The following is a 12,543-nucleotide window of genomic DNA, read 5'->3' as shown; positions in this document are numbered from 1 at the left end:
ATTATTATCCTTTATATTTATTTTAAACATTTGATGACTGCATGAAGTATTTTTGTTACATAAAATAGTATTCTTTTAAACCTCTCGCTCTAATGTTTTAGAATATAGTCATATTTCGGTACATAACTGTGCAGTGGTGTTAAGATTTTTTACATTTATTAATTTTTAAATGCATTTATAAAACCATTAGCATAATTTATTACGAGATAATTTTTGTAAAATATTCACGATAAAAAATTATATTGATAATCTCTGTGATCCCAAATTTGACAAGAATTAGGCATTTTATTAGTCAAAAAATCGGCAAGATTAACACATTTGAAGATGATTCTAAAGATATTTATTATAAGCTATCTCTTTGACCATTCAAGTGTGATAAAAATCTTATGAATAATGATTGCTTTATAATAGTTATTGACCTAAGAATAAGGTAGTGTTTTTTTGAAATACGCCATTTCTTTTGTCATTCCCTAGTAGTTAAGCTACAACATACGGCCGTAGCCATAAAATGACAAACTATAATTAAAGTAGGGAGTAAAATTATGTTAACGCGCGTGTTTGAACATGTACCTAACCGATTTTTTTTAAATTTTTTTTTAAACGGTACATGTTCAAACACGCGCGTCAAAATCATTTTACTCCCTATTTTAATTATAGTTTGTCAATTTATGGCTACGGCCGTATGTTGTAGCTTAACCACTGGGGAATGACAAAAGGAATGGCGTATTTCAAAAAAACACTACCTTATTCTTAGGTCAATAATTATTATAAAGCAATCATTATTCATAAGATGTTTATCACACTTAAATGATCAAAGACATAGTTTATAATAAATATCTTTAGAATCATCTTCAAATGTGTTAATCTTGCCGATTTTTTGAATAATAAAATGCCTAATTCTTGTCAAATTTGGGATCACAGAGATTATCAATATAATTTTTTATCGTGAATATTTTACAAAAATTATCTCGTAATAAATTATGCTTATGGTTTTATAAATGCATTTAAAAATTAATAAATGTAAAAAATCTTAACACCACTGCACAGTTATGTACCGAAATATGACTATATTCTAAAACATTAGAGCGAGAGGTTTAAAAGAATACTATTTTATGTAACAAAAATACTTCATGCAGTCATCAAATGTTTAAAATAACTATAAAGGATAATAAGGCTTCAAAATTATATTAATAGATCATCTACAACGTTTAAGGAGTGTCCAGGATCATGGTTTGAAAATACAATAAAAACTCAATTTTGACCTTCGACGAGCATGTCCCCCCTTATTCGTTGAATAAAAGAAATAGTTAATTACGAGATAATATAATTGTCATATAGCCTTCAGAGAGGATGATAACCAGGTAAAACTAGTAGTATTCGGTTAGGTCAAAGATCGTAGAGTAAGAAAAAGGAAGGAAGGATTGAAAATCAATGGTATCCGCCATAGGCAAATGATAACTGACTTTTTTTGGCTGGCATTAAAAGAAAAAAATATGTGGTTAGAACAGGATAATTCTACATGCCATTAGCAGGTTTTATTGTGTGAAAAGTTTAATGACCATTTCATTTGAAGACTTTACGACTTTAAATGGTTATCAAAACCGATTAATTAATTCCGTTGGAATACTTTTTGTGGGGTTATTTAAGTAGGAGCCGAGATTGAACCTCAAATGTGTGAAAAAGTTATCAAAAACTAGCGTAAATGGACTGTGACTTCAAAGATGACCGGGGAGGTTATTTGTATGATATTTTCTTCCATGTGTAATATTGTAAAAATCAAACTATTGATTAAAATAAATACATTTTATAGTTTTATTTTCACACCAGAACTTGGATAAGCTTTGACAAAAAAAATATTGATTCTTATTTGCTTTTATTATTGCTTTGAGTGTTTTTATTAAACACTGTATTATAGTATATGTATTATAGGTTGTTGAAATAGCCAACAATATAGACGTAGACATACTTTTCCAATATACGTAGCTCAACAACCCCTCCGTTCCGCACAATGCAAGTCAATACAGGGAGGATTACGGAAAACAAGTGGCCTCGTGTAGCGTGAAAATGTTCTGCCAGGTATACGTATTAGTTTTTAGATCGATATTAGCGTTAGCAGGTGGTTAGATAGTCAACAATAAATAACAGTAAAGCTTGTTTGTAAACAGAGTTTGAAATTAAAACTTACACGCAGTATTGTGGACATGATGATATCACTAGAAGTTTGCTAGACTTATATTATGTTTTAGTTTACTTCAGTTACTAAATATAATATTGTATTATATCGATAGAAGGTATGTACAATTTGATTGCTTGCATAACAGATCGAACAATAAGACATAGGAATGAAACCAGCTTGTAAGGATTTTTACTCGGTAAGGATTAATGCATGCCGATGATGATAGGTAATTAAAGTTTAAATACCAATTTATTTAATGAAATTTGTAGTTTACTATTTTAGTCGTTTCACTGCAATCCGGATTTTGCCTTTCGGTATCTACAAGCACTATGCATACTCATCAATGGTAAACGTCTAACTCACATCGAATATAGTAACTCACTGTTTATCATCAGTCGGGGTTGATTCACTACTCCCACCAGCGGGTTTTGTCGTGTGGGCGTTTAGTGCCCCTTTGGTACCACTGTATGACGGCATTTGTCCAGTCCATTACTAACTATCGTCTACTTAACGACCACATTGCATACTCTTGTTTGCTTCCTTATCCATTGATTTATTTTTTAATCTTTACGGATTATGCCCCACACGCACCTTATAATTTTTAAGGATTCAAAAAAAAACTAAAATAATTATATAATTTTTATGTATTTGTTTTAACATTAGCATTATAAAAAGATGACAATACTGCTTTTTGTGAAAATTTAAAAACTATTTGACGTACAAGTGTAGATAGTTGGTAAAGTGTGTTCCTCACATTCAATGGAAATCATGGGTAAAATAACTCCATGGATGTCCATAGTATTATTATGATCCTCTTAGGATCGATCAATACTATCAATATGCAGCTTTGTAGTACAATATTATTAAGTTTACTGCAAATAATATGACGGAAAAGTTTCTTTTCAAAGATACTGCTGAAGATACGAAAAAATATAATTAAAAACTGAAGTGTTATTAGCAAAAAGTTTCTTCTTTTGTATTAAGTTGATTCCAATATTGATAAATTTAGTAAATGCAAACTTTTCAGATTAAAAACCTACAATTTTAATCATAAAAGTTTATTAAAATTTAATATAAATAATGGTATTTCTTCTTGGTGAACTATGACGTTAATTGTACTTTGGTTTATTAAAAAGTAGGCATACCTTTTATGTGTAGTAAAAATAAAATAAGATTATCAATAATGTATAATGCTTGTAATTTAACGAAAGAAAAGTGATGGATGGGAGAAAAAAGGAAAACGTGGGATACTTTTGAAGTATTAGGAACATAAAAACTTTTTATATAAGTATCTATAATGTTCTTGCTTTTTTCACAAAAAGCATCAATTACTTAAGACATGATTTTACACATCCATCATTTTTAAGTTATTAAAATGACATTCAATTTGCTTATAAGCACTATAGAGTTATGAGTTTTGAAGGTGTGAAAGTGCGAATGTGAAAAAAATCTCTCATGTTTCGTTCCAAAAATTTGTGTTTTTTTTTTGTAAAATTTTCGTTCAAAGATCATTTTGTTTTTGTACATAATAAGGCTAATTTTATTATCGTTAGTTTAACTGCATTATTGCGAATGAAATATATAACACTTTGACATTTAGTTTTTTTGTAATAAATTTTATTCCATTCAAATCTACAAACGTTGAAATAAATAAATTTAATTTTACTTGCATTGGATGTTAGTTAATAGGCCATTCTGTAGTTCAGTGGCTCTATTCTATTCACAAGGCGGCCATCGGCGGCTAAAGTGATAAATATTATCACTTTATCATATGTATGATATATTGAGTCGGTTGATTGTTACAATAAATTAACCATCTACTCTAAACTGTCAAAACTGTCTATCTCCCTCTACAAGTTAACACAACCAAGAGAAAGGCTGTTAAAATATAGCACTTTTTGACAGTTTAGTTTGATGGTTTGTTTTGACATAAATATAATAATATATTATAACCAATAGATAAAATCTTTTTTTGAAAAAAGTAAGCCATCCCGGCGGGGAATCGAACCCTGTATCTCCCGGGTTTACACCCTTTATCTATTGGTTATAATATTATACTCTCTCAGAAAGTGTTTTTCAAAATTATGTATGTTCAATATTTAGAATGATACATTCTTAAATCTTGTGAATTATTCGTTGAATAAAAGAAATAGTAATTATAAATAATTAGCAAGTTAAAGTAAGTTACATCATAAAAAATATTGGAGAAATCCACGACGTAGGTTAGTAATCGAAGTAATAGGTATCTACTTTGATTTAAGAAACAAAAATCGATTGCCAAAGTAGCTTGATCTGGAAGAGCGCTGATGAGTAGGTATTAAAATTGACCAATAGTTAAAATTTGTCGCAATTAGTATGTCACTGCGTAGCATATTGGTAAATGCGATGGATGGGGCGTAAACTCGGGAGATACAGGGTTCGATTCCATTTTTTTTCAAAAAAAGATTTTATCTATTGGTTATAATATTATAGTCTCTCAGAAAGTGTTTTTAAAAATTATGTATGTTGAATATGATAATGACATGACAGCCGCCTTGTGTATAGAATAGTTTCGCTAGTATTTAAAAAAAATACTTCGCTACTAACATATTTATTTTATTGATGTCAAAATAACTGTTTATTTGTTGCATAGCAACTAGAAAATATGATTCTTAAAGTAAGCTCGATCTTATATTTTATGGAACATCTTTTGGTTTTGGTATTTTAATTTTATTTTAAATTATTGCAGTTATAAAAGAATGATCTATAATATGAACAATGATAATATCTCAATAGTATGTACATGTTGCATAGTCATCAATAGATTTGTATTCCTGCATTAATTACATTGTTACGTACAGTGAAATGTTCATCATAATATTTAGATCGTTATGACTCCATAGTAATGAGCCCTCTGATTATGTTACGCTGGAATAACGACCAGTCACTTTAGCAAAATAGATCACGTAGTACACTATGTGGAGATTTGATTTCACTGAGTAATACTGGCCATACTATAGGAGTATAGAGGAATCATAATAACAGTACAATATACAGTATACAAATGTATCTATAATAAATAAATTATTGATAGATAAAATAATCAAAAAATATCATTCATCACTTCTAATTAAATGCATATGATTTTGACAATGGAAATACCCTTAGGCTTATCGCACATGAATATGAACAATTGATCGGATGAGTGTATTCTGTAACATAAACCATTTTTCAATCGGCTGATAAACAAATTAATCGGACAAAATACTACGGAATAGTATAATTTTAGTCATATATTATATTATTATGATATATTGTTTGAGATCACCACACCAATTGAACTGATTATAAAAAAAAAAAATGACGCACTAGCACCGTACAAACGCACTCGGCCGGTTAGATCGGCGAAAATCGGTGACAGAACTAACTAAATTTAATCCATTTTGGTCTGTTAAGTTATGTTTTTATCCTTAAGAAGTCAATCAGCAGCTTGAAATAGGAGGAACCTGATACTTGGTACAGCTCTGCTCCATAGTCTACTTCGCTCCGGGTAAAAAAGTATTGTACGCATACAAATGTAAAAAATAAGCAATTTTGAAGTAAGGTTTATTATTCATCTTTTCTAACAGCAAATCGTCTTTCATTATCTGCCTTTTCTGTCAAACAATATTTTTTATCACTTGGCAGTGTTGGCGTATTTCAAATAATTCCAGTGTCAAATATCCTAATATTTTCATTGGATTTTAGGACGAAAATTTAATAATAAAAAAAAAACATCAGGAGCAGTGGAGCACTTAAAATTTTCAGTACTCCGGCACCAATTCTGCTTCGGAAAAACCCCAATTGCTCCACTGCTAAGTTCTACTGCTCCGAGGTCCACTCCAACGCTCTATATGAAATATCAGGAATGCGCACACGTTCAAAAACATTGACGTAACCCACTCAGCTGATCTAGATCTGTCAAATTAAAAAATCGGCTGATTTTGCAATCGTTTATGCACGCTTCTACAATCGTTACTACCCGATTATTCATTCATGGACACTTAGCATAAGAATTATAATACTTTTTACAATAAGTTTATTGTTCTAAATAAATTAATAACTTATAAATAGGTACGTTATTTAGAGTGAATGCTTGCATGAGATGAATAATAATACGCCCGTAAAGCGTTCTATGCCTTGCTATAATCACATGCACTAATGTTGTACGGCTAATGGTAGTCGCATCGGGATGGATTTATATCACGGGAAATGTTATATAGTGATAAAATAAACTGTACAATGTTGCTTTCATCTGAACTGCATTTATCGTTAAACAATTATTAATTACTTACTTAGTGCAATATAATAAGTACATTTTGATGCCAATTGGATATCTGGGTGAATAATTAGGTAATAATTTTTGCTTTTTCAGTGGCTTTTCTAAGTTTGAGACGAGTCAGTTTTATATTCTGCAACTCATGTACGACCAGTCATATTGATCAGGATACAACCCATGCATAGTTTCTTGATTTAACTATTTCTTTAAGTTTTTTTTAAAGATAATTTTTGGTATTATGTTTCTCTGACATACTCTAGGTAAGGCGGGTAAATTTATGTTCAGCTAAATCTTTCCGGTGAATATCTCTTCTTTGAGATATGTTGATGTGTACAGACTTTTTCTATATCAGGCATTTATGAAACTCTATAACAGATTTTCATATTCTTGTTTATAATATGCACCTATCAATACTAACTTGCGCTACATTTTGTATAATAAACAATTATTTGTAATCATATAACTATAAACAAATAATTACAAGATAAATAGAACTTTTTATATACAACGTTTTTAAATTTTCTGTTGAATCATGTTAACTTGACTTGACTAGCTTAAACGATTAAAAAAATTGTACTGTCATCTTGACATGTCATATTGATTTCCATAGTAACGCACGTATATATTAATAATTTAGTTGCTAGGACCCCAGACCCCTTGCAACCAATAATGGTGTCGAAATAACTTTTCATACAAAACAGAATTAACTGAAAATGAATGCAATTCTACTTAAAGATGGCTAAAAGTATTAAAGAAATGCATTGGCATCGTGTTCTGATATATTCTAAAAGTTTCAAATATCTAGCTAGTCGGAAAGTTAGTTAAAAATCGATTGCAAGATTTATACCGGACAAAGAACCACTGGACAAATAAGAATACGAGCTAAGAAACACGTTGTAATAACATACAATTACGGCGTGTACTTTTACAGGATTAATAATTTATAACACTGTGTTAATCAGAATTCAGTAATATTAAATATATTTACAGCAATTTATTGTATGTACTATAATTAATATACTTTTTACATAATAAAAGAAATGATTTCAATATTAATATACTTAACATATTATTCGAATTAATATAAGCGATAAAAAAACTGTAAAATTACTAGGCAGAACAACGATCGGAATTAAATTTCGTAAAGTGGTCTGACTATAGAGAGATTTATGGGGGGTCTCTAGGAAGCATTTTAGAGGCCCAGCGTAGTGTTCATAATATTATGTTCTACAATATATTTTTGGCGGGTTTCGTTGTTGAGAAACGAGCCCGCTGTGATTGGGGATGACCAGGAGGTGTAGATGGAGAGTCATGAGGAGGAGAGATGAGAAGTAGAGATTTGGTGGTTGCTCTGATGGATGGAGGAGCGAGTTTTATTTGCAGCGTATACAGTCGGTACAAGAGTATATTGTTACAAGAGCGTTATGCGTGACAATACTTAATTATGATACTGTTCCGAGGTCCAAGTCTTGGTGGAACAAAATGCGGTGGGGAGCGACTGACATGAAGTTTACTGATCGAATATAGAGTAAGATTGATACTAATAGATATTTAGACTGACTAACTTACTCGTATCATCACTCGTTAATTATATGCATGAATATTTGGCAAATTGCAAGTCATTGCTGATGAAGTTTGCAATTGAGAAATCTTATGGCCTTCGCATTATTTATTGCACTTCGAACGTTTCGATCTCATCAAAGAATGTCACGTGTATAGAATATGCTGACTGTAGATGCGACGATTGTGCGATAGTTTATTAAGAACTGTTGAAATAATTCTGACAAGGCCCCACTACATATTAACAAAGAAGTCAATATGAGATACTTGTACGGATTTAGATCGTGTTTATTTATTATAACCATCAGGTAAAAGGGCGAAAGCATTGTGTGGTAACTCTTAAGAAAAATAACTTTTAACGAAGCCACATCTGCAGAAACCCCATTTGTGCTATAATTTTACAACACTGACAGAAAGATTTCCTGTGCTTGTTTTATAATTAAAATTCATGTATACGTTATCGTAATAATTACTAGTGAAACGTGTATTAGATAATATAGGGGGAAAACAAAATATAATTTGTCTACACGAGCCTAAACAACTTTTGGCTAAACTTTTGATTACAATTTCGAAAACAGATGGCTCTGGAATTAATCTGTCTGGAAAAGCGTACAAAGTTTGGTCATGTAGGAACATCTGTTCTTGGATGCAATCTAAAATGATGCACATTAACATCTGTCCGACAATTTGAATAAGTTTTGACGAGTTTTCAAATGTACTTTTAATACATTTAAATTAATTTAAAATTTTAATTTATTTCTCCATACTAAGGGATGTAAGTACATATTTATCTATTTTTTTTTGTAATAAACCATGCTTAATTTTTATCCATGCGAAATAAAAATTAAATATTTATATCATTATAATCATAATGGATGAGCAGTAACGTGTCGGCTTATAATATCTTGAGTCCTGAGTTATTTTTAAATGAGTGTTTGGATCCAAAGTATGGACTTATATCATAATTTAGTTGCACAACTTCTCTTGTGGCATATGCATTTAACAAATTATTTATGACTTTTTGTAATGCGCATACGTACTAGAGAAGATAAAATGTTATTGGCTAGTTGCAGTACTGCAAATATTATGTTGCTAACAATTTGCTTCAAAATGACAACGGATTTTCAGATAACGGAAAATTTACTATTCTATATATATATTTCTTACATTAGGGTGTAAGTCAAAAAGAATATTTAAATAATTAAAACAATACTTATTGTTATTGAATGAAAATCAAAGAACGTGCTTGAACCTTTTGACATTTGATATTGTTAAATCATTATCAATTTTGAAACAAACGACAAATCGCTTAACGCAACTCTGGACGAAACTATTATGAAAACAATTGTATGGAATCATAAGTAACTCTTAAATATGTTCACAGTGTAATTAATACAACTTCTATAATATAAGTTATATATACTATTTAACGGTAAGACATGTACAAATATAAGCCGGCTCGCAAATACGTCGATGTGACGTCATCGTTATTCACAAAACACACGTTGCCGAATGGAGCTCCACAGATTCGTCAAATACGACTTATTAATTTAAAAATAACAACAAGTGCTGCTGGATATCTCGGGCTGCAAGTCAAAGACGCCCAAACGCATACGCACACTTACGAATTGGTCATTCTTCATTAGGTGCGTACTGACTGAGCGAGCAGCCTCACGTGGTTGTGAGGCAGCTTCGCCATAGATAATATACGTAAAAGCCTCGCCCGAGCATTGCCGTGACCCGACCCAATCGTTCTTGGTTTATCGATGCTCAAAGGTGCTGTGCGCGGCTGCCTCGCGTGAAATTAATTTTGTTGCAAACTGACTTGCTAGCTGACGGCGTCCAGGACGGCTCGCTCAGTCAGTAGGTGCCTATTGGCTTGCAGGTCGCCGCATCCAAATATATATATACATTTCGAGAGGTTACGCGCGACTGTCACTAGGTAGATATACGCAGGCTTCATATGAAACATCGGATCGACGTTCTTAGAAGGTTTAATTTATGGCTGTGCGGCAGACTGGCGAGTTTAGATGTGAAAGCCGGCTAAACGGTTCGCGACCTAAAGCGGAATCAATCTGCGGAATTATTCGCGCATTCAAACATGGATTGAACAGACATGTCATTTATTTCGGATACAACCATGTTTCGGAACATTCGTTTTAATAAAGCTGCAGGTTTGACATGGCAATGGATAGAGGAAAGTGGTACGTTCTCGTGCTTGCTCTATGCTAAAGTTCCCTACCTACATACTCAAATCCCCTTATTATTATTCTCACAAGACGACCGTGATTGCGAATAAGGCAGTTAGCTCGAATGAGGTCAAGTAAGCGGTCGTGTTGCGGGCTTCTGATAGCTTAGCCATCGTTAACTACCGAGTAACTCAATACGTATCTGTTCGATCTTCGTTGCACTAAGTCTGTTACGGTTAAAGTGAACGTCGCGTCCATAAATCATACAACCGATCATCATCATTCATCAACCTCATATTATAACATCCATCAAAGTGTATCGTCCGTTTACCAGTGCGTGAGTGCGTGAAAACCATAACGGCCCCAGCCAGCTAGAAACCCCTCCCCCCCCATAGATCCGTAGTCCACCATCCACCATCAACCTTAAATTACAATCCACTACTTAAAGCGCCACATAATACCTTAATTGATCTTACACATCTTTTGATGTATGAATATTCGTTAAATATTCAGCAATGAAGATATTGGTAAGTAATTACTTTCTAACTTTTTCCTGACTACTATATTATATTGAAAAATCGGCAGTTACAATATTTTATTAATAATTTGACTACCTGAAAAAATATGTATATTTACACGAATTCAAATAATAATTAACCAAAAATATCAGAAAAATTGACATAAAAACTTTTGGCACCAACCCCCCGAAATAACCAAACGTACATACTTTCATTGGTCTTATATTATTATAATTGAGTTTAAAAATAAAACTACATCATATGGTCAAATAATATTATATGTTATACCAAATTAACATATTATTCTGATGTGGGGTATAATAATTTATCTCTATTTCAAATCGCAGTTCCTTATAGTAGGTATATACTTACTTTGATAATAATATTATTATTATTCCTGAGAGGGGATTTAATATACCAGCTCGAGCTACTTAGTAGCAAGCATTTGGTGCTCTAGCATATAGGTGTATAACTAAGACAGTATTTCAACATTAATAATTTATCAAAAACCCTGCCAACATATCACGGTTTACTTATTAATGAGACTTTGCGTTGCTAATTTCAATTTGTTTAAGATGAAAATTATAATATTATTCAATCGAATTTTAATATTTGCCTACTTACATCTAACTAACAAAATTATGTATACACTTAAGTAGAATTCGGTAGCCTTATTTGAAGTGAGTTTGAACGTAAACTAGATTTATGGCATTTTTAGTTTGTAAATAATATACGGTTGTTTCGCGTGAGAAGCCAGCTATGTGAATTTTGGGAAACTTTACAGGAGAAACAAAAAAACACATTACGAATTTAAATGAATGCGTCTTAGAATATGGAAACATTTTCAGGCGATTTCAGAACATTATTTTGTAATGGTAAGTAGGTAGTTTTTTTTGTTTATAATGGTTATATTGTTACTGATTGGTTGATTAATAATACATTATTTTTACACATACATACAAACAATCTCAAAAAATACTAGTATAATATATATATATTATTTTCGACCATGTCCGATCCTTATAGGATCATATTATGGGCCTCCACAGAGTAGAGGTTTGTATTGACAGATTTTGTTTTTTACGAGAAATGGATGTCAGCCACTTACTCAACCTATTAGGTCCATACCATGAAATACACAAATTGAAAAACAATATGTGTACTTGCCAGACCCAGGATTTGCACCCCACGGCGTTATGGTCCGCCGCGCGGCCACCGTGGGCGTTATTATATATTAGTATCCATTAAATTTAACCTAACCCCATTCTGGGATTAGGCCGGAACCAGTTTTTAATAGACTTATAACAAGGAGTTGCTGCAGTTTAGTTATACAGTTATTAAGTTTTATTTTGTGTTTCATGTATAGATTAGCTTTAAGAATTACAAATTGTACGTATCGTTGATTAAATGACTAAATTCAACGAAGAAAAATCGCACGCATGTTGTTTTGAAAAATGGTGTAGTGGAGCAGAGTGCGTCGGGTGTAATAGTTTTGAGTTATGTGAACAAAGAAAATTATATCGCTGTTTGGTTGGGCCATTTAAATTCCCATTACACTCCTTATCTCCTCACCCACCTCCTAATCTCCAGTGTTATTATCAACAGACAATCAATAAGCAATTACGGGTCATGAGAGACGGTGTTACAAAGAACATGGAGTTGCATCTTGATAGCGGGCGTGAGCAGGCTTCTAATAGCTTTCCGTCACTTAAGTGATTGACTCGATAGATACAGACTCATTCAGAATCTATCATCATCATTCATACACCCTCACATATAATCCATGAAACCGACACAAAGTGC

The sequence above is a fragment of the Rhyacophila brunnea genome, unplaced genomic scaffold (assembly GCF_057557595.1).
Source record: "Rhyacophila brunnea isolate RB1 unplaced genomic scaffold, BYU_Rbru_1.0 scaffold_22, whole genome shotgun sequence".
Classification (NCBI taxonomy): Eukaryota; Metazoa; Arthropoda; class Insecta; order Trichoptera; family Rhyacophilidae; genus Rhyacophila; species Rhyacophila brunnea.
Note: the sequence above shows the minus strand (reverse complement) of the source record.